Here is a 23,354-nt window from a genome sequence, read left to right as displayed (position 1 = left end):
CACGATGAGATGTAATGTAGGTGAGGGAAAAAGGAAGTGACATGAAACCCATGGTGAAATGTTTGGAGTTAGATTTGGAGAGATCATCTTGTGTACTATGCTTTTAAATGACGTGATAAAGTATGAGCTGGTTTGCTAGCTTAACCATTGGATTATTGGAGGTGTCCTAAGTACACTTGCCGCCTCACCAGCACGGGTTCAAAGAAAACTCATTAGTCTGAGCGAACGAAAATGTTTTGGTAAGGATTTTGCTTGCTACTAAGAAGCTTACTTGTCAACCAAGCGATCAACTATCCTATAGTTTCTCACCAGGCAAGGCAAGGCGAGGCGAGGTTTGGTGGAGGATCCAAACACATCCTCTCATGTGCCTTACTCATGTGCTCTCTCCAAAGTAAATATTGAATGTAAGGCATCTAGCAACACAGAGACATGAAACCTCAGTTTTCTAAATTGGTTTACGGATATTCTCAAATAATATTGATCATCTCATGATGATTTTTAGCTCCCGTGGTTAAGGTTCTCTTTGGCATGATTTTTGTTGTGTCTTTTCAAATGGCTCAATTAAAAGCTTTACAAAATGAGCATATACAAGATCGGTTTCTGAAGTCAAACCAATACAAAAATGGTGAAGCCCAAGCCGTTTTTATCAAGAAGAAGACGTCAAAACATGGCTTCTCATCACTTTACTGTTTTTCTAAAGAAGTCATACACTACCAAAAAAGCTTTAAGGATGTGTTTGGTTCAGCTTTTAAAAGACGCTTCTGTTGTAAAAAAGTAGAACGTCAACCAAATAGGTTGACCCTAAAACTGCTTTTTTAGAAACAACTGCTTTCACTTTTCTGTTTTTTCCAAAATGGATGGAAATAGAGACGTGTGTCGCAAAAATTGTTTCACGGAGATAGGAAAAAGGGATAGCTTTTATAGTTGTTTGAACCAAACAACTTATAACTTTTTTTACACCACATAACTCATATAAGCTCTTTTACATATCACAATAACTTTTTTCGAATCATGGCTTGGAGCTGAAAAAATTAATTTCTCCTAATTCACTCTCCCACGAAATCATTATATGCATAGAGTTTATCCTAGATAATCATAATTCATGAGGAATCAATTTGAATCACTTCTTAGGGAGAATCAGGAAGGGCTCTGCCAAACTTGCCATGACACACCTTTCCCTTTCCATTGCCTCTCGGCGCGCGCCATGACCCCCGCGCCATGCCGTTCTCCGTCACCGCCGCCGGCGCCTCCAAACCCTAAACCCGCCGCCGCAATCAATGGCGTCCCTCGTCTCCTCCCCCGAAGATTCCAAATCGCTGTCCGTCACGACCTCATCGCTCTTCCTCTCCTCCATTGTCTCGCTCCCCTCTTCCCACGCCTTATCCATCCCCACCTCCGCCTCCACGCCTCTCCCGCCCGTCCCGGCCTCTGTGCCTCCCGCCGCGCTCATCCCGGGCTCCCGCTTCCTCGTCGACGCCTTCCGCCATGCCGGGGACTTCTCTGTCGCTTACTTTCTCTCGCACTTCCACTCCGACCACTACAGTGCCTCGGCCCTTCCTGGCGCCGCGGCCTTGTCTTCTGCTCCGCGCCAACCGCACGCCTCGTCTCATCCGTGCTCTCTGTCCCGCCTCAGCTTGTCGTCTCCCTCGATGTCGGTGTCCGTATCAGCGTTGATGGGTGGAGCGTCACCGCCGTGGACGCCAATCACTGCCCCGGCGCCGTCCAGTTCCTATTCACCTCCCTGGGCCGAGACCTGCTGGAGTTCGTCCGTGCTGATGCGGTGTTTCTGGACACCACATACTGTAACCCCAAGTTTACATTCCCTTCGCAAGAGGATTCTGTGGATTACGTAGTGAATGCAATCAAACGTGTGAAAGATGAGAGTTCAGTGTCAGGAGAGCGTGTGCTGTGTCTGATCGCGACCTATGCGGTCCGCAAAGAGAGGATTTTGCTGGAGGTTGCACGGCGCTGTGGGTGTTCAATCCATGTGGACAGTAGGAAGATGAAAAATTTGACAGTGTTGGGGTTCGGTGGGGAGAATGGCTTTTTTACTGAGGATGCAACAGGGACAGATGTGCATGTTATTGGGTGGAATATCTTAGGGGAGACTTGGCCCTACTTCCAGCCGAATTTTGTGAAGATGAAGGAGATCAAGATGGAGAGAGGGTATGCGAGGGCTGTCGGGTTTGTACCAACTGGATGGATGTATGAAACCAAGAAGGAAGGTTTTGCTGTTAGGGTGAAAGATTCACTCGAGATCCATCTTGTTCCTTACAGTGAGCATTCAAGCTACAATGAGTTGCGCGACTATATTAAGTTTTTGCACCCAAAGAGGGTGATCCCTACTGTTGGCGTGGATGCTGGGAAGCTCGATAGTAAGGAGGCAGTTGCTCTGCAGAAGCATTTTGCTGGGTTGGTCGATGAGACAGCAAACAAACAGGAGTTCTTGATGGCATTCCATCGTAGGTCGATAGATGCTACTCATAGCTGCAAAGATGTGGTTGCTAAATGCTCGAGCCAGCATGATGGGGAGGATGCTGCTTTGTTACCAGCAATCACTTCTGCTTCTGAACAACAGGATACTCTGAGGGAGAATATTACGCAGGAAATGATTAAAGAACTATCAGATTTCCTACCCTCGTGGGTCAGCCAGGAACAGATCACGGACCTGCTGATGAGTTCAGGTGGTGATGTTGTTAAAGCAGCATCTGATTTTTTTGAGCGGGAAAGAGATTTCTTTGAAGAAGCAAATGTTTCTTGTAATGACACACCCAAGTCAGAGAAAAACCATTCTTCTGATCATGGGTCTTCTGCTGATGTATGTAGCCAGCAAGAATCTCCTTCATTTTCGCAGAAGCCAGTGGAATACTCTGCAAAACTGGTAAATTTGTCTCCTATGAGAATGAAACTAAATACTCCCAAAAAGGTAAATAAGAGGGGTTCCAGCACTACAAACAAGCCAAAAAAGAAAGGACGATTAACTTCCTCAACATAATCTGGTGAGCGCAAGCAGTCCACAATTACAAATTATTTCATTAGAGCTACAGAAGCCACAGAAGCTGCTTTTAAAAGGGTAAGGACTGAAAAAGTAACTGTGGAGGCACATCAAAATAATGTGGAAAATGGTGATCAGTTAGCTGATACTGCAAAAACACAAGATTAGAGTTTAGACCAGCTTCTCCAGATTGTAGATGGTAGCATGTCTAGAGAATATGCAGTTTCTTTGCTTGAGAAGGCAGATGGAGATGTGGCGGTAGCAGTTGACATATTTTACAGTTCAAGTGAGAGTAACAATGTAATTGGCGTTGATAAGAATATTGTGCTGCAGAATGCACAAAGTGAAACTGTAGATAAATGTAGTAAAACAGACATGGCTAGTGATTCTTCTCAGGCTACTCCAAAGATGTCAAACTTACATGTAGGAACTTCTTTAGCACATGCATATTCTGCCAATACATCACTGCCAATTGAAAAGTATCTACCTATTGAGCATGCTTAGCTGCTTATACCTGATATTCTTTAGCATCTTATTTAATAGTTAGTCATGCCATATGTATCTGCATTTCTGCAGCTTGCTGGACAGCAGGACAGCCTGCACCATACTTGCATTTGGCTCGCACATTTGATTTGGTTGAAACGGAAAAAGGAAAGATCAAAACTACCTGTACCTATGCGATCTTAGATATCCATATAACTCTACCACGACTTCTCGGGGGTTAGAAAACGCACTAATCTCGGGAGAATACCAAATCGTCCCATCGCATAATCTCGGATGATACCAAATCATCCCATCATAATAGTGTTGATGATACCAAATCATCTAAAAAGAATAATATGGGCTCGAACGCGGTCAAAACTCAAGGGGCTTAACGTGAAGGATCACATAGCATCCACGCCAACCGGGCCACGGAAGATCACATAGCATCCATGCCTTCTCCTAATATTCCGCTGCCAACACCGGCCTCCTAGTAGAAATTATACTTCTATCTAACGGGGTGTGAGATCAAGTCTACTCATATTAGACATGTGGCTGTACGTAATATCTCACTAGGCGAGAGGGACTACGAACCGGTCCTTATGTGGCCGAGGTGAGTATCTCCCACAGGAACCCTCACCAGGCGATCCTGCCAAGGTAATCTATCCCACATAAATTACCTCCACTCGCCCCTTGTCGGGGTTTAGTTTAGGTTTACCCATTTTAGGGGTTCACAATTATTATCCATAAGTTCATTTATATCATGGAGCTCATAACATAACAAAATAACCATTTATCGTAATTATTAATCGCATTATAACAATCGAGCTCATATTCTGGATAATAATTATTCAATAAGCAATTCATTTATTTAGTAGCAAATAAAGCAAGGTGGAAGGGGGATGGGGTTGCTAGGATTTGCCTTCATTGTTGTCTCCTTCCGACACGTCTATGTAGTCCAGGTCCTCGTTCTCTTGGTAGTCACCGTCGTTTGTCGGGCGTTGCTATCGTATAAGGCTACTGCCAAACATAAAATAAAAGGGCAAAAGCAAACATAGAATAATATGGTTGTACTAGGTAAAATAAATAGAGCTAGATTTTAGATGAATTTTAGAAGTGGTTTCATGTGAAACGGAGTAAGTTTAACTTATAGTTAAATAACTAGATGGAATTTTACATGTATTTTTCTGGTGTATGAAAATATGTGCAAACTACATGGTTAATTTCCTTAATGCATCTAGTTTATTTACAAAATTTTTGGAAAATTTTCTAAGTAAGAAATGGATTTATAGCCCTCTCTGTACACTAACCGGGTGTACATAGCATTTTCCTTTCGTGTATCCCGTGTTGTGTGTGCGCACGTGGTGCGGGGCTGGGGGGTGACGGCGTTATGTCCGCAGGCCCACGTTACACAGAGAGAGAGAGAGAGAGAGAGAGAGAGAGAGAGAGTGAGGGAGAGGGAGTGACAGACGGGGACGGATGGCAATGGCGACGTCGGACGGGGACGGATGGCAATGGCGACGCCGTTATTGCTTGGTCCCGCACATCAGTGAGAGAAAGAAAAGGGAGGGAAGGGAACGGCGATGGACGAGGGTCGCCGGTGTAGTGATGGGAACATGGGAGGGTGGCTCGTGCTCGCCGGAGCGTGTTACGTCGGTGACGCTGAGCCCCAGTGCGGATGTTGAAGTGGTGTACGGGGCTCGGGAGGTCAAGCCACAGCCGTTGGGGTGACCTAGGTGATGGGGAGTGACTGTAGTGGCGGTGGCAGCTTGCCGGACTGAACGAGGTGGCACCGTGCAGTGGACTCGGCCATAGAGGCCTTAATCTAATCAACCAACTACGTGAACGTGAGCACGGGTGAGTGGCAAGTGCAGTGTGGGTGGTGTAGTGTCCAGTGTGGCCTTGCCAACGGCGGTGTGGCCAAGGCGAGCACCGCGACATGGTATTTGCGTTGAGCGGGAGGAGGTAGACGACGATGCTGACCTGTGGGTCCCGTTCGGTAGCCAGAGGAAAAGAGGGAAGAGAGAGAGAGAGAGAGAGAGGGTGTGGAGCGAGCTGGGCTAGGGCGCGAGTCGGGCCGGCCCAGTGCAGGAGGAAGGGAAAGGGGGAGAGAGAGGGAGAGGGCTGCTGTTGCGGGTTAGGAGAGGAAGGGGCCCAAGAAGCTTTTCTCTTTTCCTTTTCCTTTTTCATTTTCTAGATTTGTTATGCATTTGTTTGAATGACTTTTGAATTCAAATTCGAAAATGCAAGTATGCAAGGTGTACCACCATATGTTCAGCAAACAAGCAAGCCAACATTCACGCAATTTCACACAAGTAGTTTTGTTCTTAGTTATCCTATTGATACTAAATAAATTCCTAGCTAGGTTATATTTTTTTGTTTTATGTAAAGTTTTAAAAAGTTTAAATTTTTAGTGGTTTTTAAACTAGGTCAAAATTCAGGGTGTTACACCGGAATAGTGGGCGGCGGCGCTAGGGTTTCTGGAGGAGGAAGGGGCGGCGCGAGAGAAACGTCAAGGAAGGGCTGGGCAGACAGAAGCAGTCACACGGAGAAAGGAGAAAGAAACAAATCGGTATTTGTGTAATGGGTGGCATTGGTGGGTAATTTCCCCCAACTCCATGAGGAAGTACAAAAGTCCAGGTTCTGGAGTACCACTTGAGGAGCTTCACAAAAAACGTGGAGTTGACCTCCAAGGCTCCAACTCTACCTTTTTCTTGGAGCTGGAGCAGAGCTGGAAAACCTGGAGTGGAGCAGTCTCAAACATCCCCTTAGAACAGAGGGAGTACCTTATAGTATTGAGTTGGGATACTTCTTGTAGATTTGTGTCAAAACGTAATTCCATAAAAGTATACATTTGCTATACTTTATGCCTTATAAATATATATTGCAGTGAAAGTTACTAGTCAAAGTTATGTTTTCGAGAACCCATGATGTCCAAAACATCACATATTTATGGCTGGAGGGAGTACATTCGAGATCATAATTTAATTTTTATTATGAATAATCTGCATATCAGTAGAGAAGGGTGGGCATGATGCAAGCGGTAGAGTCTTACCGCTTATGACCGGAAGGTCCCAGATTCGAGTCGCGGTCTCCTCGCATTGCACATGAGAGGGTAAGTCTTGCCACTGACACCCTTCCCTAGACCCCGCACAGAGCGGGATCTCTCTGCACTGGGTACGCCCTGATCAATATTAATGAAAACATGCATTAAACCATTGCTCAAAGATTGTAAAGTTTGAATCTTATATGTGTGCGCTCCTTATAAACCGGACTGCGCGGGAATAGTTTACAGTATGATGCTCTAAACGTTACACATTCTTTCCTTGTTCATCTTTTTCTCTTTTAATATAGTTTTGCTGTGCATTGTCATAGGACATGGGAATACATTAACCCCATGTTTGTTACTGAAGCTAGGAACTGAACATTGGTGGGAGTCTAGTTGTAACTACTCTGGAGGAATCATTAGGAACCAGCAGATCTAAAATACCTGAAATGTACAAAACTTACGGTGATCTTGGTAAGTACCAACATGTTATCTCATATTGGTAGTATAGAAAAAAAAGGCTTCTAGTGTAATCTTCCGCAATTTTCTTTGCAAAGTGAAGACATATGGATTCATTCGCTAGACTTATGGCAAGATCCAACATCATTGTGTAGTTTCATTCATTGGCTGTTCCTGATTGAGTTGCCATTTATAGTAACAAGTATCAACAATGGATGAATTGTAATTTGTAGGTAATGTTGCCCAAGAATGTCGTCAGAATCAAACGCTACTTGCTCCTCCCCGCCCTCTCTCGATTTGTGATGTATATTCCACGCTTCGGAAACTAAGGTATTACTTACAAATTAAAACTATCTGCCAGTGGTCCTTCATGAATCTTGCCAAGCATTTCATGCAACTGAAGATTGCTTTTATATGAATGGCTAAATTTCAATCGTGGCTAATTTGAATTATATCCAATCTTTTTATGTGGTAATTACTAACTACCCCAGATATCATGTAATGCAACAACAATTTCTGATTATTTTGTACCTTCCATTTTGTAACATGTTGTGCAATCTCATACGACACAGGGAAAACCATTTTCTGATATATTAGTACAGAGCAATGGATATGACAAATAACACATCTCGTCAGTAGAATCTGCTTAGGTTTGACATAATACTTTTTTTAACATTTTTTCTTGTGCTAGATGTTATGTGTTGGGGAAGTATAGAGATAATAGAAAGGATTGCTGTGTGCATTATATACTTGAATAAAGTAACTGGATGCGGCCCTGGACTTTGTCGGCGCGACGGAGATGTAATGGCAGCTTGACGTCGCCCCAGCAAGGCAGGGCACGGTGGGATACACAATGAATCAATCTAATGCCTGCCTAACACTGGCCGGTCCACTGGCCGGTCTCTGCTTATATACATGAGCCCAGCCCCAAAATCTAAACCAACTGAATTTGATTTGCTAACAAACTAAATGGCTTGATAGCTAGGGACTCTTTTCCTGCCTCGGCTTCTCCTTCTGTTTTTTTACGGTTTTAGTGGAATACCTAAGAAGGATAGGCCTGGTATAGTGGTGAGAGTTGTCTCACTGAGTCATCAGGTCGTGGGTTCGAAGTAGCATCTCCGTAGATTTTGCGAGAAAAAGGCTTATCTCGGTTTATCCCTTCCTCAGACCCCACTGATGTGGGAGCCTCCGGCACTGAATCTGCCTTTTAGTGGAATACCTACATGACACTTAGTAAAAAAAAATCTATCTGTAAGATGCTCCAGTTTTTTGGTTGATGAGGTAAACTTAACCCTTTGCTTCGACGATAATAATAAGATTCATATTTTGCATGATGTTGTTTATTTTTATGGGATGCTCTGACAAAGGATTATCTTCAATTCCTCTTTACATCATCAATTTTTTCGTATTAGTGCAATATCAGGTAGTGGAAGTGCTGGGAGGAGAAAAATACTTGTCTTGCATCTTCTTCGTTCTTGTAGAGAAACAGAAATAAAATTTCTTGTCAGAACACTGGTGAGCATCCATTCCTTTTTGTTGTGTACTTTGCAATTTTTATTTGAGGCGATATTGCATGTAATGGTTGCTGGTTGTACTTTGGTTCCATGTTTTTGGTCTTAATTGCTTATATTTATCTCTCTCAAATTTGAAGTTTTCAAGTATTGATTTATTAATACACAACTTCCTTGCATTCACAAAAAATTGAAATTCTTATATGTTTGCCCTTACTGTGTTGGAGATCAACTTTATGGTGCATCTCGCTTTTATTGTTACTCCTGCGACATGTTTCTATGTCTGTTAAATTAAGCTACAATTTAGTATATAATAGCTTATTCATGTTGCCTTTTACTGTGTAACTTCTAATAAGCTCCACCACTTCTCTGTTTTGTGTGTGGCTTTGTTTAACTTCAGGTTCGTAACTTGCGTATTGGGGCTATGATGAAGACGACATTACCTGCGCTTGCACATGCTGTTGTTTTTGATAGAAACTGTGCAGCAGATCCTGTGGTGTCCTTAGAGAATTTTTTTTATTTTTAACACGTTTTGTAAACTAATTTTAAATCTAACAATATTTTATTTTTTTTTCTCAAAACTAACACTTTTGTCCGCGCCTATTTTTCTGGCGCGGCGAAACGCCTGTGCTGTGCCATGCATGGTGGCACGGCGAGAGGGATGACGTGGCAGGGTCAGCCATGGTGCCGCCGCGCCATCCCCCACGACGCGACAGTCCCAGGTAAATATCGCCCGCGAGCCACCCTCCCTCTGTCTGCCTTAACGTGGTGGACGACTTCCGCGCCGCGCCCTATCGCCACTCCCAAGTGCTGTCGGCGCCCGGCCCTCCGTTGCCGCCTCCCTTCCTCCCTTCCCTTCCATTCCCTGACCGCCTCTCTCCCTCCTCGGCCTCGTTCAAGGTAACGACACACTTTTTATTTTCGTTTGAATGGTGGATTGAAATATTATGAATGAGAGTTAATGTTAGGATTTGAAGAATTATGATATAATTTTTCGTTTGAACAGAGCACTAGGAAATGCAAGTGGGAATCTTATGATGGTCAAGATAAGTTCTTGGATGACTTGAAGAGGATGCAAGAATTGCATGGAAGAGGGGATACGGACGTGACTATGTCGACCACTTTGTTAAACTGCGAAAGAAGAACATGCGTGAGTTTGCTAGAAAGAGCAGTATTCGTAATCCGATCGATGTCAGGCTTGACAAATGGGGGTCGGAGAGACGGAGGGCATTAGAGAAGGATAGGGCAAGAAAGGTTGCAATGGAGGAGGAAACAGTATAGATGCAGGTCTTGAACGACCATGTTGCTGCATTGTGTGCAAGTGAGTCATTGGAAGCCTTCTTACTTTCGTTGCCTGCTTTTAAATGTACTATAATCGTGTTGGTATCTTGTTGCATTTTATACATGAAGGGATTGAATGCAGCGGGGACCATGCAGCAGAGGTGGCCCGTACAAGTTATGTGGAAAACAAGTTACATGAGCATAGAACCCGAGCCGGTCGCAGCGTTCTATGTTCAATTGTGTTGGTGAAAGCTCTAGTTTGGTTTTGGTTAATTGATGAAACCCTAAGTGCTAACCTAGTTTATCAAAGTGATTATGAGATAGGTAGCACTATTCCAAGTGGTGAAGCAAATGAAGATCATGACATGATAATGGTGATTCTATGGTGATGATCAAGTGCTTGGACTTGAAAAGAAGAAAGAGAAAAATAAAAGGCTCAGGGCAAAGGTATAAGTTATAGGAGCCATTTTGTTTCGGTGATCAAGACACTTAGCGAGTGTGATCACATTTAGGATCGATAGCCATACTATTAAGAGGGGTGAAACTCGTATCGAAATGCGGTTATCAAAAGTGCCACTAGATGTTCTAACTCATTGCATATGCATTTATGATCTGGTGGAGTGCTAACAACCTTGAAAACATTTGTGAAAATATGCTAACACATGTGCACAAGGTGATACACTTGGTGGTTGGCACATTTGAGCAAGGGTTAGAAACTTCACCGGTGGAGTGTCCGCCCGAAGAGTGTGGACAGTCCGACGGTGCCACCGGTGCCCTATATAGAAAAGACAGGGGTTCATAGAGTGACCGGACGCTGATGGCGCAGGGACCGAACGCTGGGGTCCTATGTCCAGTCAGTGGTGCAGTGACGTCCGCCCTCGGTCTCTTGACCAGACGTTGGCGTGAGAATTGACCGGACGCTCAAGGCCTAAGTCTAGTCAGTATGACGTATGATGACATATGTGGCGCACAGGGGAGACATTGAGTGACCGGACGCTGAGTGAGTCCGGTCGTGATTTTTCGCTTCTGGATGCTTACTAGAAATGATTGGACGCTGAGATCCTACGTCCGGTCACTTTGAAGCAGCGTGTCCGGTCACAAGTTAAATGTACTGCTGACCGTTGAGATCGGGCAATCAGTGTTTGAAGCTAGGGACACGTGGCACACATCGTGTGATCGGACGTTGGGGTCCAGCGTCTGGTCGATCTGATCGACACGTCCAGTCGATCTGACCGGCGCGTCTGGTTGTCCCATTTTTCAGTGGACTGAGGAGCCAACGGCTCTTTTTCGTGGGGGCTTCTATTTAATCCCCATGGCCGGCTCAAGCTCACTCTCTTGACCATTTTGCATTGACATAGCAACCTTGTGAGCTTAGCCAAAGCCCTCCCACTCATCTCCATCATTGATTCATCATCTTTGTGAGATTGAGAGAGAATCCAAGTGCATTTCTTGAGTGATTGCATCTAGAGGCACTTGGTGTTTGTGTTTTTGCTGTGGGATTTGCTTGTTGCTCTTGGTGGTTGCCACCACCTATACGGTCGGAGCAGCGGAGGAGTACTGACACGAGTTGGTGATTGTTCGTGGCCATCTCCAATGATTGTGAGGGGATTTGTATCTTCCCCGGTGGAGCACCGAAAGGTAACTCTAGTGGATTGTTCATGTCATTGAGTTACCTCACTTGTGGGTAGGTTCTTGTGGTGTCTAATTATGTGGACAAGGTTCGTGCAACACCTCTTAGCCACTGAACCACCAAGTGTTAATTAACACAACGGGGATGTAGCGTGTTGGCAAGCACATGAACTTTAGGAGAAAATTGCTTGTCTCTTACCCTTTGGTATTCTCCCAGTGATTGATAAAGTATTCATCTTATGATTGGTTCACTCCTCTACGCGACGGTATAATCATCTCACTTACTCATTTATATTCCCGCAAACTAGCTATAGCAAGCTCTTTAGTGTAGCTAGAATTGAGAGCTTGCTTTGTGGATTAAGTTTATCTAGTGGAGCTCTTTAGTGTAGCAATTGTGAGAGCTCTTAGTGAGTAGTAACCTAGTGAATTGTGTGTCTAGTGATCATAACAACTAGAATTATTGGATAGGTGGCTTGTAACCCTTGTAGAGCTAGAGCAAGTTTGCATTTCACTTTTTGTTATACTAATCAAATTGCTCTAGTTGATTTGTAGATTTTAAATAGGTTATTCACATCCCTCTAGCCATATTAGGACCTTTCAAGTGGTATCAGAGCCATAGTCACCGTTTGATTAAAGGCTAACAACATCGATGTCAAATTATGTCTCAAGTTGTGTTCAACCATGTGGGGAGCAAACCACCATTATTTGATGGCACATGCTATGATTATTGGAAGAGAAAGATGAGGATGTATCTTGGTTCAATCAATGATCAAGTATGGGAGGTGACTGAGAATGACTATGCTATCATTGATCCCAACAATCCCACCAACCAAGACAAAACCAACAAGCAATGCAATACAATAGCTCTCAACACCATATACAATGCCATTGATTCCAAGGTATTTGAGCAAATCAAGGATTGTGAAAGAGCTAATGAGGTGTGGATGAGATTAGAGGAAACATATGAGGGCACACCGGCGGTGAAGAGTGCCATGTTGTATATTCTCAAGGATAAGTTGACAAGCTTCAAGATAAAGGATGATGAGAGCATTCCAGAGATGTTCCATCGGTTGCAAGTAATTGTCAATGACTTGAAGGCTTTGGGAGAGAAGATCAAGGATGATGATGTCTCTCATCGGTTCTTAATGTGCCTACCTCCAAGATTTGAGATGTTGAGATTGCTTATCATAAGAGGAGTGTTGAAGGAGATTACCTCTAACCAAGTACTAGGTGATGTCATGACACAAGAGACATACTGCGTGGAAAGGGAGGGGGATGACAAGAAGGAAGAAGAAGACAAGAAGAAGAAGAGTATAGCATTTAAGGCTAGCTCATCATCATCCAAGAACAAGGAAAAGTCCAAGAAAGAATCTAGTGATGATGATGATCTTAGTGATATTGATGATGAAGCTATGGTCCTCTTTGTACGCAAGATAGGAAAATTCATGAAGAAGAAGGGCTATGGTGCAAGAAAGAGAAGAGATCACACCAAAAGCAAAGAATATGTGAGAAGATGCTACAATTGCAAGAGCCCCGATCACGTTGTAGCGAATTATCCCTATAATAGTGACAATAATGAGGATGAAAAGAAGAAGCACAAGAAGGACAAGAAAGAAAAGAAGGAGAAGAAGGAGAAGAGAATGACCTTCTAAAAGAAGAAGAAAGGTGGAGGCTATGTGGTCACATGGGATAGTGATGGTTCTTCAGATAGTGATAGCTCTAGTGAGATGACAAGAAATCTATCAAGAAAGCACTAGCAAACATCACCATCAACAACAAGCCCTCCATCTTTGACACTCCATCGACATGCCTCGTGGCAAAGCCTACCAAGGTAAAATATGATGTGAGTGATGAGGATGAATATGAAAGTGATGCTTGTAGGAGTGATGATGATGATGATGATGAGGAGGAGGAGTACACCAAGGAGGAGCTCTTGGACATGTGTGAGCAAGTGCACACTTGCGTTGAAATGAAGAGAAATGAGTGCAAAGAATTATGCAAGAAAGTCAAATTTCTTGAGCAATCCTTTGATGAGCTCAATGCCACTCATGAGAGGCTAATGGAAGCCCATGAGAAGCTTGGCAAAGCTCACTCTAAGCTTGAAAAGGCTCACTCCTCTCTCATCGAGCAAGTCAAAATAGAGGAAGCCAAGAAGGAGCAAGTGATTATGTCTTGTGATGTGGGACTAACATGTGATATTATTGATGAATCTTTTTGTAAATCCGTTGTAGTTGCTCCCACTAACACTTCTTGTAGCACCACTACTTCTACTTCACCTTTGAGTGATGGTCTCACTTATGATGCCTCACTAATGGTGGAAAATGAGATCCTCAAGAAGGAGGTGAATGAGCTCACTCGTGCCTTAGGCAATGCCTATGGTGGAGATACCCGCTTGCTAAAGTGCTTGGGTAGCCAAAGGTTTTCTCTCAACAAAGAGGGATTAGGCTATACCCCCAAGAAAGGCAAGATGACCTTTGTCACTCCCAAAGCTAGCTTTGTGAAGGGCAATGGTTGGTTTTGTAATAGATGCAAGCAAGTTAAGCATATAGATCAAAATTGCAAGATTAACAAGAACAAGCTACCTAATGTATCCTCAATTAAATTTGATTCTTGTTACATGCTCGTTAAGGGTGCCAATGGTGTGAAGGCTAAGTTCATTGGTACACCAATTGTAAGTCCAAAGAAGAAGGCTATTTGGGTACCAAAGACCTTGATAACTAACCTTTAAGGACCCAAGTAAGTTTGGGTACCTAAAAAGAATTGATGTTCTTTTGTAGGTCAATTATAAAGCTAGAGGAAGGCATTGGGTGCTTGATAATGGGCGCACACAACACATGACCGGTGATCCAAGAATATTCAATTCAATCAATGAAAACAAGAGCAATATGATTAATAGTATCACATTTGGTGACAATGGCAAAGGCAAGGTCAAAGGGCTTGGTAAGATTGCAATATCCAATGACTTGAGTATCTTCAATGTGTTACTAGTAGAGAGCTTGAACTTCAATCTATTATCGGTAGCTCAATTATGTGATCTTGGTTTCAAGTGCATATTTGGTGTGGATGATGTAGAGATCATAAGTGTAGATGGCTCTAACTTGATTTTTAAAGGATTTAGATATGAGAATCTATACTTGGTTGATTTCAATGCTAGAGAAGCTCAATTGACAACATGTTTGATCACTAAGTCTAGCATGGGTTGGTTATGACATAGAAGGCTTGGTCATGTTGGAATGAAACAATTGAACAAGTTGATTAAACGTGACTTAGTTAGAGGCTTGAAAGATGTCACATTTGAGAAGGATAAGCTATGTAGTGCATGTCAAGCCGGAAAGCAAGTTGGTAACACACATCCTAAGAAGAGCATGATGAGCACATCCAAGGCATTTGAGTTGATACACATGGACTTGTTTGGACCAACTACACACACTAGCATTGATGGAAACAAATATGAATTTGTTATTATGGATGATTTCACTAGATACACATGAGTGTTCTTTCTTATTGACAAGAGTGATGTGTTTGCAACATTCAAAATCTTTTGTCAAGAACATTCACAATGAGTTTGAAACAACTATCAAGAAAGTTAGAAGTGACAATGGTAGTGAATTTAAGAACACTAGAATTGATGAGTTGTGTGATGAATTTGAAATTAGACATCAATTCTCGGCCAAGTACACTCCATAATCAAATGGCCTGGTTGAAAGAAAGAATATAACTTTGATTGATATGGCAAGATCAATGTTGAGTGAGTACAATGTGAGTCATTCATTTTGGGCCAAAGCAATCAACACGGCTTGCTATTATAGCAACTGACTCTATTGTCACCCCATGATGGAGAAGACACCTTATGAGCTATTGAATGGAAGAAAGCCCAACATAGCATACTTTTGGGTTTTTGGTTGTAAATGCTACATATTGAAGAAAGGCACTGGATTGAGCAAGTTTGAAAAGAAATGTGATGAAGGCTTCTTGCTTGGTTACTCCACTACTAGCAAGGCATATAGAGTTTGGAATTTGGCTAGTGGTACTCTTGAGGAGGTTCATGATGTGGAATTTGATGAAACAAATGGTTCCCAAGAGGAAGATGAGAATCTAGATGATGTAAAAGGCACTCAATTGATCAATGCAATGAAGAACATGGATATTGGTGATATAAGGCCTAGATAGGTGATTGATGTTGAAGATGACAAGAATAAAGTGCTCTCTAACTCAAATGTGCAAGCTAGTGGTTCTCATGATCAAGTTCAAGCAAGTACTAGTCATGACAAAGTGCAAGATCAACAAGTGGCTAGTTCATTATCTCAACCAAATGATCAATCAAATGCAGGCAATCAAGTGCAAGTGCTTCAACCAACCAATATTGCAAGAGATCATCCATTAGACACTATCATTGGTGATATTTTAAGAGGTGTGCAAACTAGATCAAGATTGGCTTCATTTTGTGAACATTTCTCATTTGTGTCATCCATTGAACCTAAGAAGATAGATGAAGCTTTGAAGGATGTTGATTGGGTCAATGCTATGCATGAAGAACTAAACAACTTCACAAGAAACCAAGTATGGGAGTTAGTTGAGAGGCCTAAAGATCATAATGTGATAGGAACCAAGTGGGTCTTTCGGAACAAGCAAGATCAAGATGGGATAGTAATAAGGAACAAAGCAAGATTAGTGGCTCAAGGATACACTCAAGTTGAAGGTCTTGACTTTGGAGAAACATATGCCCCAGTTGCAAGATTGGAAGCAATTAGGATCTTGTTAGCCTATGCTTGTGCCCACAATATTAAGTTGTACCAAATTGATATGAAGAGTGCATTTCTTAATGGGTACATCAATAAGCTTGTGTATGTTGAGCAACCTCCCAGTTTTGAAGATGAAAAGAAACCCAACCATGTTTACAACTTAAGAAATGCTTTGTATGGATTAAAACAAGCACCTAGAGCATTGTATGAGAGATTGAGAGATTTCCTACTCTCTAAGGGTTTTAAGATGGGAAAGGTTGACACCACTCTCTTCACCAAGAAGCTTGGAAATGACTTGTTTGTAATACAAATCTATGTTGATGATATCATATTTGGGTCAATAAATCAAGATTTTTGTGAGGAGTTTGGCAAGATGATGGCAAGTGAGTTTGAGATATCCATGATTTGAGAGCTTAGTTACTTCCTTGGTCTTCAAATCAAGCAAATAAAGTTTGGCACATTTGTGAGTCAAGGCAAGTATATCAAGGACATGCTCAAGAAGTTTGAAATGGATGATGCTAAAGCTATTAGTACACTAATGGGGACAAGTGGAAGCTTGGATAGTGATGCTAGTGGCAACATGGTGGATCAAAAGATGTATCGGTCTATGATTGGAAGCCTACTCTATGTGACCGTATCAAGGCCGGATGTGATGTTTAGTGTATGTATATGTGCTAGATTTCAAGCCTCACCAAGAGAAAGTCATTTGAAGGCAACAAAGAGAATATTGAGGTACTTGAAGCATACACAAAATGTTGGATTGTGGTATCCCAAAGGATCAAGCTTTGAGTTGATTGGATATTCGGACTCCGATTATGCGGGATACAAAGTTGAGAGAAAGAGCACATCGGGCACATGTCAACTATTGGGAAGATCACTTGTGTCTTGGTCATCAAAGAAGCAAAATAGTGTAGCACTTTCAACCGCCAAAGCGGAGTACATTTCGGCCGGTTGTTGTTGTGCTCAATCACTTTGGATGAAGGCTACTTTGAGTGATTTTGGAATCAAATTCAAGCAAGTGTCATTTCTATGTGACAATGAAAGTGCCATAAAGCTCACCAACAACTCGGTTCAATATTCAAGAACAAAGCACATTGATGTCCGCCATCATTTCATAAGAGATCACCAACAAAAAGGGAACATTTGCATTGAGAGTGTGGGCACCAAAGATCAACTTGCCGATATCTTCACCAAGCCACTTGATGAGAAGAAGTTTTGCAAGCTAAGGAATGAATTGAATATACTTGACTTCTCCAATATGTGTTGATGCACCCCCCATTATATGACATGCCTCTCCTTCGAGCAAAGCAAGGTAAAGTTGATTGACATGTCATTCATCCATTGCTAAGGACTTGTTTAGTGCATCTGGTCATTCTTATCATGTCCTAGGCTCATTCATGAAAATCAAATGAATTTGATGCTTGTATGGTACCACTATTGCTTGTATGTTTGAAATGATCTAGTGGTAGCATATGACATGTTTGTGGGCTTATAAACCTAGTGTTTGATATAGAAAATAAGCTATAAGTGTTTAACTCAACATGGTATAAGATAACCCTTATTTGGAGGTGTGAAGAAGCTTGTCCTTGGATCAAACTGAGTTAAATATCTTTTGCAAGTTATCTAGATTGAACTAAATTGGGAAAATGATCCTCATTTCACATGGTTTCACCCCAACCTATCTATAATTTAAGCTCGCCTTTTTGTGCTAATTGTTGACAAAGGGGGAGAGAAATTCACAAAGATAGTAAGATAGGAGGAGCAAACAAATGAAAACAAATGAAATAACATTGTAAGGGGATCAATAAAAAAATGCACACAAGTAGGGGGAGCAAGCTCATAAACTTGTATGTTGTATTTGAATGTGCATTTCATATATTTGCTTGCATGGCACAAGTTTTAAATTTCAACATCCATGCTTGTGTGGTGTATGCTAGTTATATGCTTGAATGGTGAAATAAAAAACTTGCATGCATAGGCTAAAGCAACTAGACTTATGTTCATTTTATGGAAACTAGACCCTTGCTTGTAATGTTGATCTCATGGGGTATTCTAGTTTTTGTGTATGTCTAGTTACTAATGGTGCTAAGGATGGTATAGTGGTGCACTCTGATTGATACCACGCTTCAAAGGTCCATCTCTTATACCTTAGCATCATTTGGTAGACATTGTCTCCTATATTTTCTATCTAAGCATATGTGTAAGCTTCAATCCAAACTCTTAGCACATATGTAGGGGGAGCAATTGCTACCATATGGGATTCATGAAACTTGTCCATATCCTTTTACACATGGTAAATATGTTTTGGCAAGCAATGTGGATTCAATTAAATCTCAATTCATATCTTTGTGTAAGGGTTGTCATCAATTACCAAAAAGGGGGAGATTGAAAGCTCTAGTTTGGTTTTGGTTAATTGATGAAACACTAAGTACTAACCTAGTTTATCAAAGTGATTATGAGATAGGTAGCACTATTCCAAGTGGTGAAGCAAATGAAGATCATGACATGATGATGGTGATTCCATGGTGATGATCAAGTGCTTGGACTTGAAAAGAAGAAAGAAAAAACAAATGGCTCAAGGCAAAGGTATAAGTTGTAGGAGCCATTTTGTTTTGGTGATAAAGACACTTAGTGAGTGTGATCACATTTAGGATCGATAGCCATACTATTAAGAGGGGTGAAACTCATATCGAAATGCGATTACCAAAAGTGCCACTAGATGCTCTAACTCATTTAGGATCTAGTGGAGTGCTAACACCCTTGAAAACATTTGTGAAAATATGCTAATATATGTGCACAAGGTGATACACTTGGTGGTTGGCACATTTGAGCAAGGGTTAGAAACTTCACCGATGGAGTGTCCGCCCGAAGAGTGTGGACAGTCCGACGGTGCCACCGGTGCCCTATACAGAAAAGATAGGGGGTCATAGAGTGACTGGACGCTGATGGCACAAGGACCGGACGCTGGGGTCCTACGTCCGATCAGTGGTGCAGTGAATTTCGCCCTCGGTCTCTTGACCGGACACTGTCATGAGAATTGACCGGACGCTTAGGGCCTGAGTCTAGTTAGTATGACGTATGATGACATATGTGGCGCACAGGGGAGACATTAAGTGACCGGACGCTGGGTGTCCGGTCGTGATTTTTCGCTTCTGGATGCTTACTAGAAATGATCGGACGCTGAGATTCTACGTCTGGTCACTTTGAAGCAGTGTGTCCGGTCATAAGTTAAATGTACTGTTGACCATTGAGATTGGGCAATCAGCGTTTGAAGCTGGGGACACATGGCACACATCGTGTGACCGGACGTTGGGTCCAGTGTTCGGTCGATCTGATCGACGTGTCCAGTTGATCTGACCGGCACATCTGGTCGTTCCATTTTTAGTGGACTGAGGAGCCAACAACTCTATTTCATGGGGACTTCTATTTAAGCCCCATGGCCAGCTCAAGCTCACTCTCTTGGCCATTTTGCATTGACATAGCAACCTTGTGAACTTAGCCAAAGCCCTCTCACTCATCTCCATCATTGATTCATCATCTTTGTGAGATTGAGAGAGAATCTAAGTGCATTGCTTGAGTGATTGCATCTAGAGGCACTTGGTGTTCGTGTTTTTGCTGTGGGATTTGCTTGTTGCTCTTGGTGGTTGCCACCAGCTAGATAGCTTGGAGCAGCGAAGGAGGATTGGCACGAGTTGGTGATTGTTCGTGGCCATCTCCGGTGATTGTGAGGGTATTTGTACCTTCCCCGGTGGAGCGTCGAAAGGTAACTCTAGTGGATTGCTCATGTCATTGAGTTACCTCACTTGTGGGTAGGTTTTTGCGGTGTCCAATTGTGTGGACGAGGTTCGCGCAACACCTCTTAGCCGCCGAACCACCAAGTGTTGGTCGACACAACAGGGATGTAGCGTGTTGGCAAGCACGTGAACCTCGGGAGAAAATTGCTTGTCTCTTGCCCTTTGGTATTCTCTCGATGATTGATAAAGTATTCATCTTGTGATTGGTTCACTCCTCTATGCGGCAGTATAATCACCTCATTTACTCATTTACATTCCCGCAAACTAGCTATAGCAAGCTCTTTAGTGTAGCTAGAATTGAGAGCTTGCTTTGTGGATTAAGTTCATGTAGTGGAGCTCTTTAGTGTAGCAATTGTGAGAGCTCTTAGTGAGTAGTGACCTAGTGAATTGTGTGCCAAGTGATCATAACAACTAGAATTATTGGATAGGTGTCTTGCAACTCTTGTAGAGCTAGAGCAAGTTTGTATTTTGCTTTTTGTTATACTAATCAAATTGCTCTAGTTGATTTGTAGATTTTAAATAGGCTATTCACCACCCCCTCTAGCCATATTAGGACCTTTTAGTTGGACAATGAGGGGGACGAGGATGAGGACAACATTGCCAGGTTGATCGATCTCATTGCTCTAGCGGAGGCTGGCTTACATGTAGAGAAAAATGAGGATGACACTGGCAGTCTGAGCGAGTTCATTGCTCTAGAAGAGGTGGGTTTGAAGGCGGAGGAGGATGAGGAAGCATTCTTCTCAAGCCACAGAGGCCACAGATGAAGCAGAGGCCGCTTACTACAGGTGATAGGCAGATCTGGATAATGCGGGTGAGCCTAGCTACATGAACAAGTAGGAAGAAAAGGCATTCTTGTCTCAGGCCACAGATGGAGCGGAGGCCGCTTACTATAGGCAAAAGGCAGATCAGGCAATGCAGGTAACCCTAGCCATAGCAATAAGGTTGTGGTAGAATATTGATACTCGGACAATGCTTACTCAGTATGTTTCTGACTAAGGGTTTTTTATCACGCTGTCTGTTAGTTCCATGCTTTATTAATGATCAATGTAGCTATGTACTAGAACTTTCATTGCATTGTCTTGTTTTCCATTTGAACTATTGATGTATTGTACCCATGTATCATGTACTCAGATTACCCATGGTCGATCTTAAGTGATCTCATCTGTTTGTCACCCTCTGACCCATCCATTTGTCGCTCTCCGATGCATCCAAGTTTTTTTAATAATAGCGAATGCGTTGAGAATTTCTAAAATCAACAAAATTGAGTGAAATTATTTCGAATACGACTGGCTGGCATATATATCTTGCATGTTTCCCATGTATTTTAAAATAGTAGTATGTAACTTATGTTATTAGCATCAGATCAATGTAAAATAACAATAATGTTATCACTTTACTCCAGAGTTCTTTTTTCACGAGTCATGTTTGGCACGCAACCCTAAGCCTTGGTTCTACCGTGCCATAGACCATGGCACGATAGGACATGGACGTAGATAGAAGCTGACCAGCCTCAATTGCAATTGAATGGGAGCTACCGTCGGTGCTATAAACAACTACAAGTGCTGCTACGACGCATTAAAACGAATATGAAGCAAATAAATGGAGTTTGTACGCAAGTTGATAAGTTGCCACATAACATTTTCATTAGTTCATGAGTCTGCAAGTTGATAAGTGCCTCTGTCTCTTTGGATTTGTAGGCAACACATTAGGAGTGTAGCCAACATTGGTGTGGTCATGTTGCCGGTGCTTATGACTCGTACCCTGCAAGTATATGATATGCACGATTACTTATAATCTTTATGATCGTTAGTTTATGGAGCCTAGGTATTCAAAGAAACTACCTTTGTTACTACCTGTGAGGCTCCTTGGGTACCAAGTGGGGCACCACCTATCTAAGACATGCTGATCTCATCCTGCTGCCAAGGGTCCCACTAGTGGTGCTGTATGTAGAAGCCTAGGGGGTCATCATCATTGTCGTCATCGTCATCCTCGTCGTCCTCATTTGCAGGGTCCTTCCTAGCGCTATAATGTGGTGGTGTACGCACAGCGGAAGCGTCACCTATCACCGGCTGAGAAGAGCCTGCTGATGTCCTCAAAGAGCCAAAATACGTGGCATCCGACCATGTCGGGTTATCGGGTTCCACCCAAGGTGTGTCCATGCATCTCAACTTCTAAGCTAGCTTCCTATAGCTCTGCTTCACCTTTTGCATGAATAGATGTTAAAGTTAGTGCATTTCCCAAATGCATATACACTAAAGAAACATTTTTAGAATGGACAAGTTTATGTTTACCTCCACAAAAGCCTCGAGAATGCCTGGCCCCTACCCTCTAGACTCATGAAGCCGAAAAGCTGCTTCATTGGACAACCTTGACAATTATGTCGTCTGGATACAGAAACGCAGTTGGACAGTTTTAGTACACATACTTAATACCAAATAGATAACAAATTGTACCATTCGAGTATCTTACCACGTATGTTTGAAGCGGGGCTCTCTGTAGTTGTGTGTCATCCCTAGTGGCAATGTCGTACACATCTTTGATCACATCTTCCTTGTCATTCTCATCAATTGCCTCCTCAGTGTATGCGGGCTTGATATGTGTCCTCGTAGACCTATGAAGCCACTGCAGGTACTCATTGAAGGTGTGCTGGTCATGTGGGGGACCCGTATCAACCAGTTGCCGGTCCCTGGTCTACCACAACTGGATGTACGCGTTGTGTGTCACGCGTCAATCCTTGGTCTTATACCTCTTTCTACGGTCATACCTACAATAAAATGATTGTTAGTTGTACCATACAGACCTCTGAATTGTAGCTTTGTTATTAATCGATAATGCACCCGTGCAATTCTTGGTTGGTGGAGTAAAGCGGTGGTGGGTAGCCTGTCATTCTTCCAAACTACATGCAAACCCTAATGGGCAAGTGAATCTCGACCATGTGGAAGAAAATAAGAGGGACGTTGAAGCGATACTTGTCTGACTCATCCCTAGTGACAGGACTCAGATAGTCCTAGAGCTCCAGAGCATCCTAAGGACACCAATGCACCTGAACATTTCATTATTGAGTTAGGTTTTGATATAGTATACATGGACCAAGACACATATATTATAGTAAAGAGAGCGTAACCTGGTGCTGTGTCAGGACGTCGAGACAGTCCGTATACTCCCTGTACTTGCACCGCACATTCCCTCTAACTAACTCTGCTTGCATCCAGATATATAGAGCTATAGGTAGTGTATCCTACCTGTTCTAATACTGCATTGAACACGATAATGAATTAGCCATTAATAATTTCATCTTATGTAACTGCCTCGAAGAATATAGTGAATCGAAGTACTTACAGGGAAACCAGTAACAAGAGGCCTCCCAATGGGCCATCGTTCCCAACACCAAACCCGGAGTAGGTAGGAGCAACCCCT

At 42.6% G+C, this 23,354-nt stretch overlaps 1 pseudogene; it reads left to right on the top strand.

The window, feature by feature from the left end:
* Nucleotides 1-1,215: 1,215 nt before the first annotated feature.
* LOC136450303 (DNA ligase 6-like) overlaps nucleotides 1,216-23,354 on the top strand; it is a 136,272-nt pseudogene continuing 114,133 nt past the window's right edge.

The sequence above is a fragment of the Miscanthus floridulus genome, chromosome 5, assembly GCF_019320115.1.
Source record: "Miscanthus floridulus cultivar M001 chromosome 5, ASM1932011v1, whole genome shotgun sequence".
Taxonomy (NCBI): domain Eukaryota; kingdom Viridiplantae; phylum Streptophyta; class Magnoliopsida; order Poales; family Poaceae; genus Miscanthus; species Miscanthus floridulus.
This window is presented reverse-complemented; position numbering and strand designations above follow the sequence as displayed.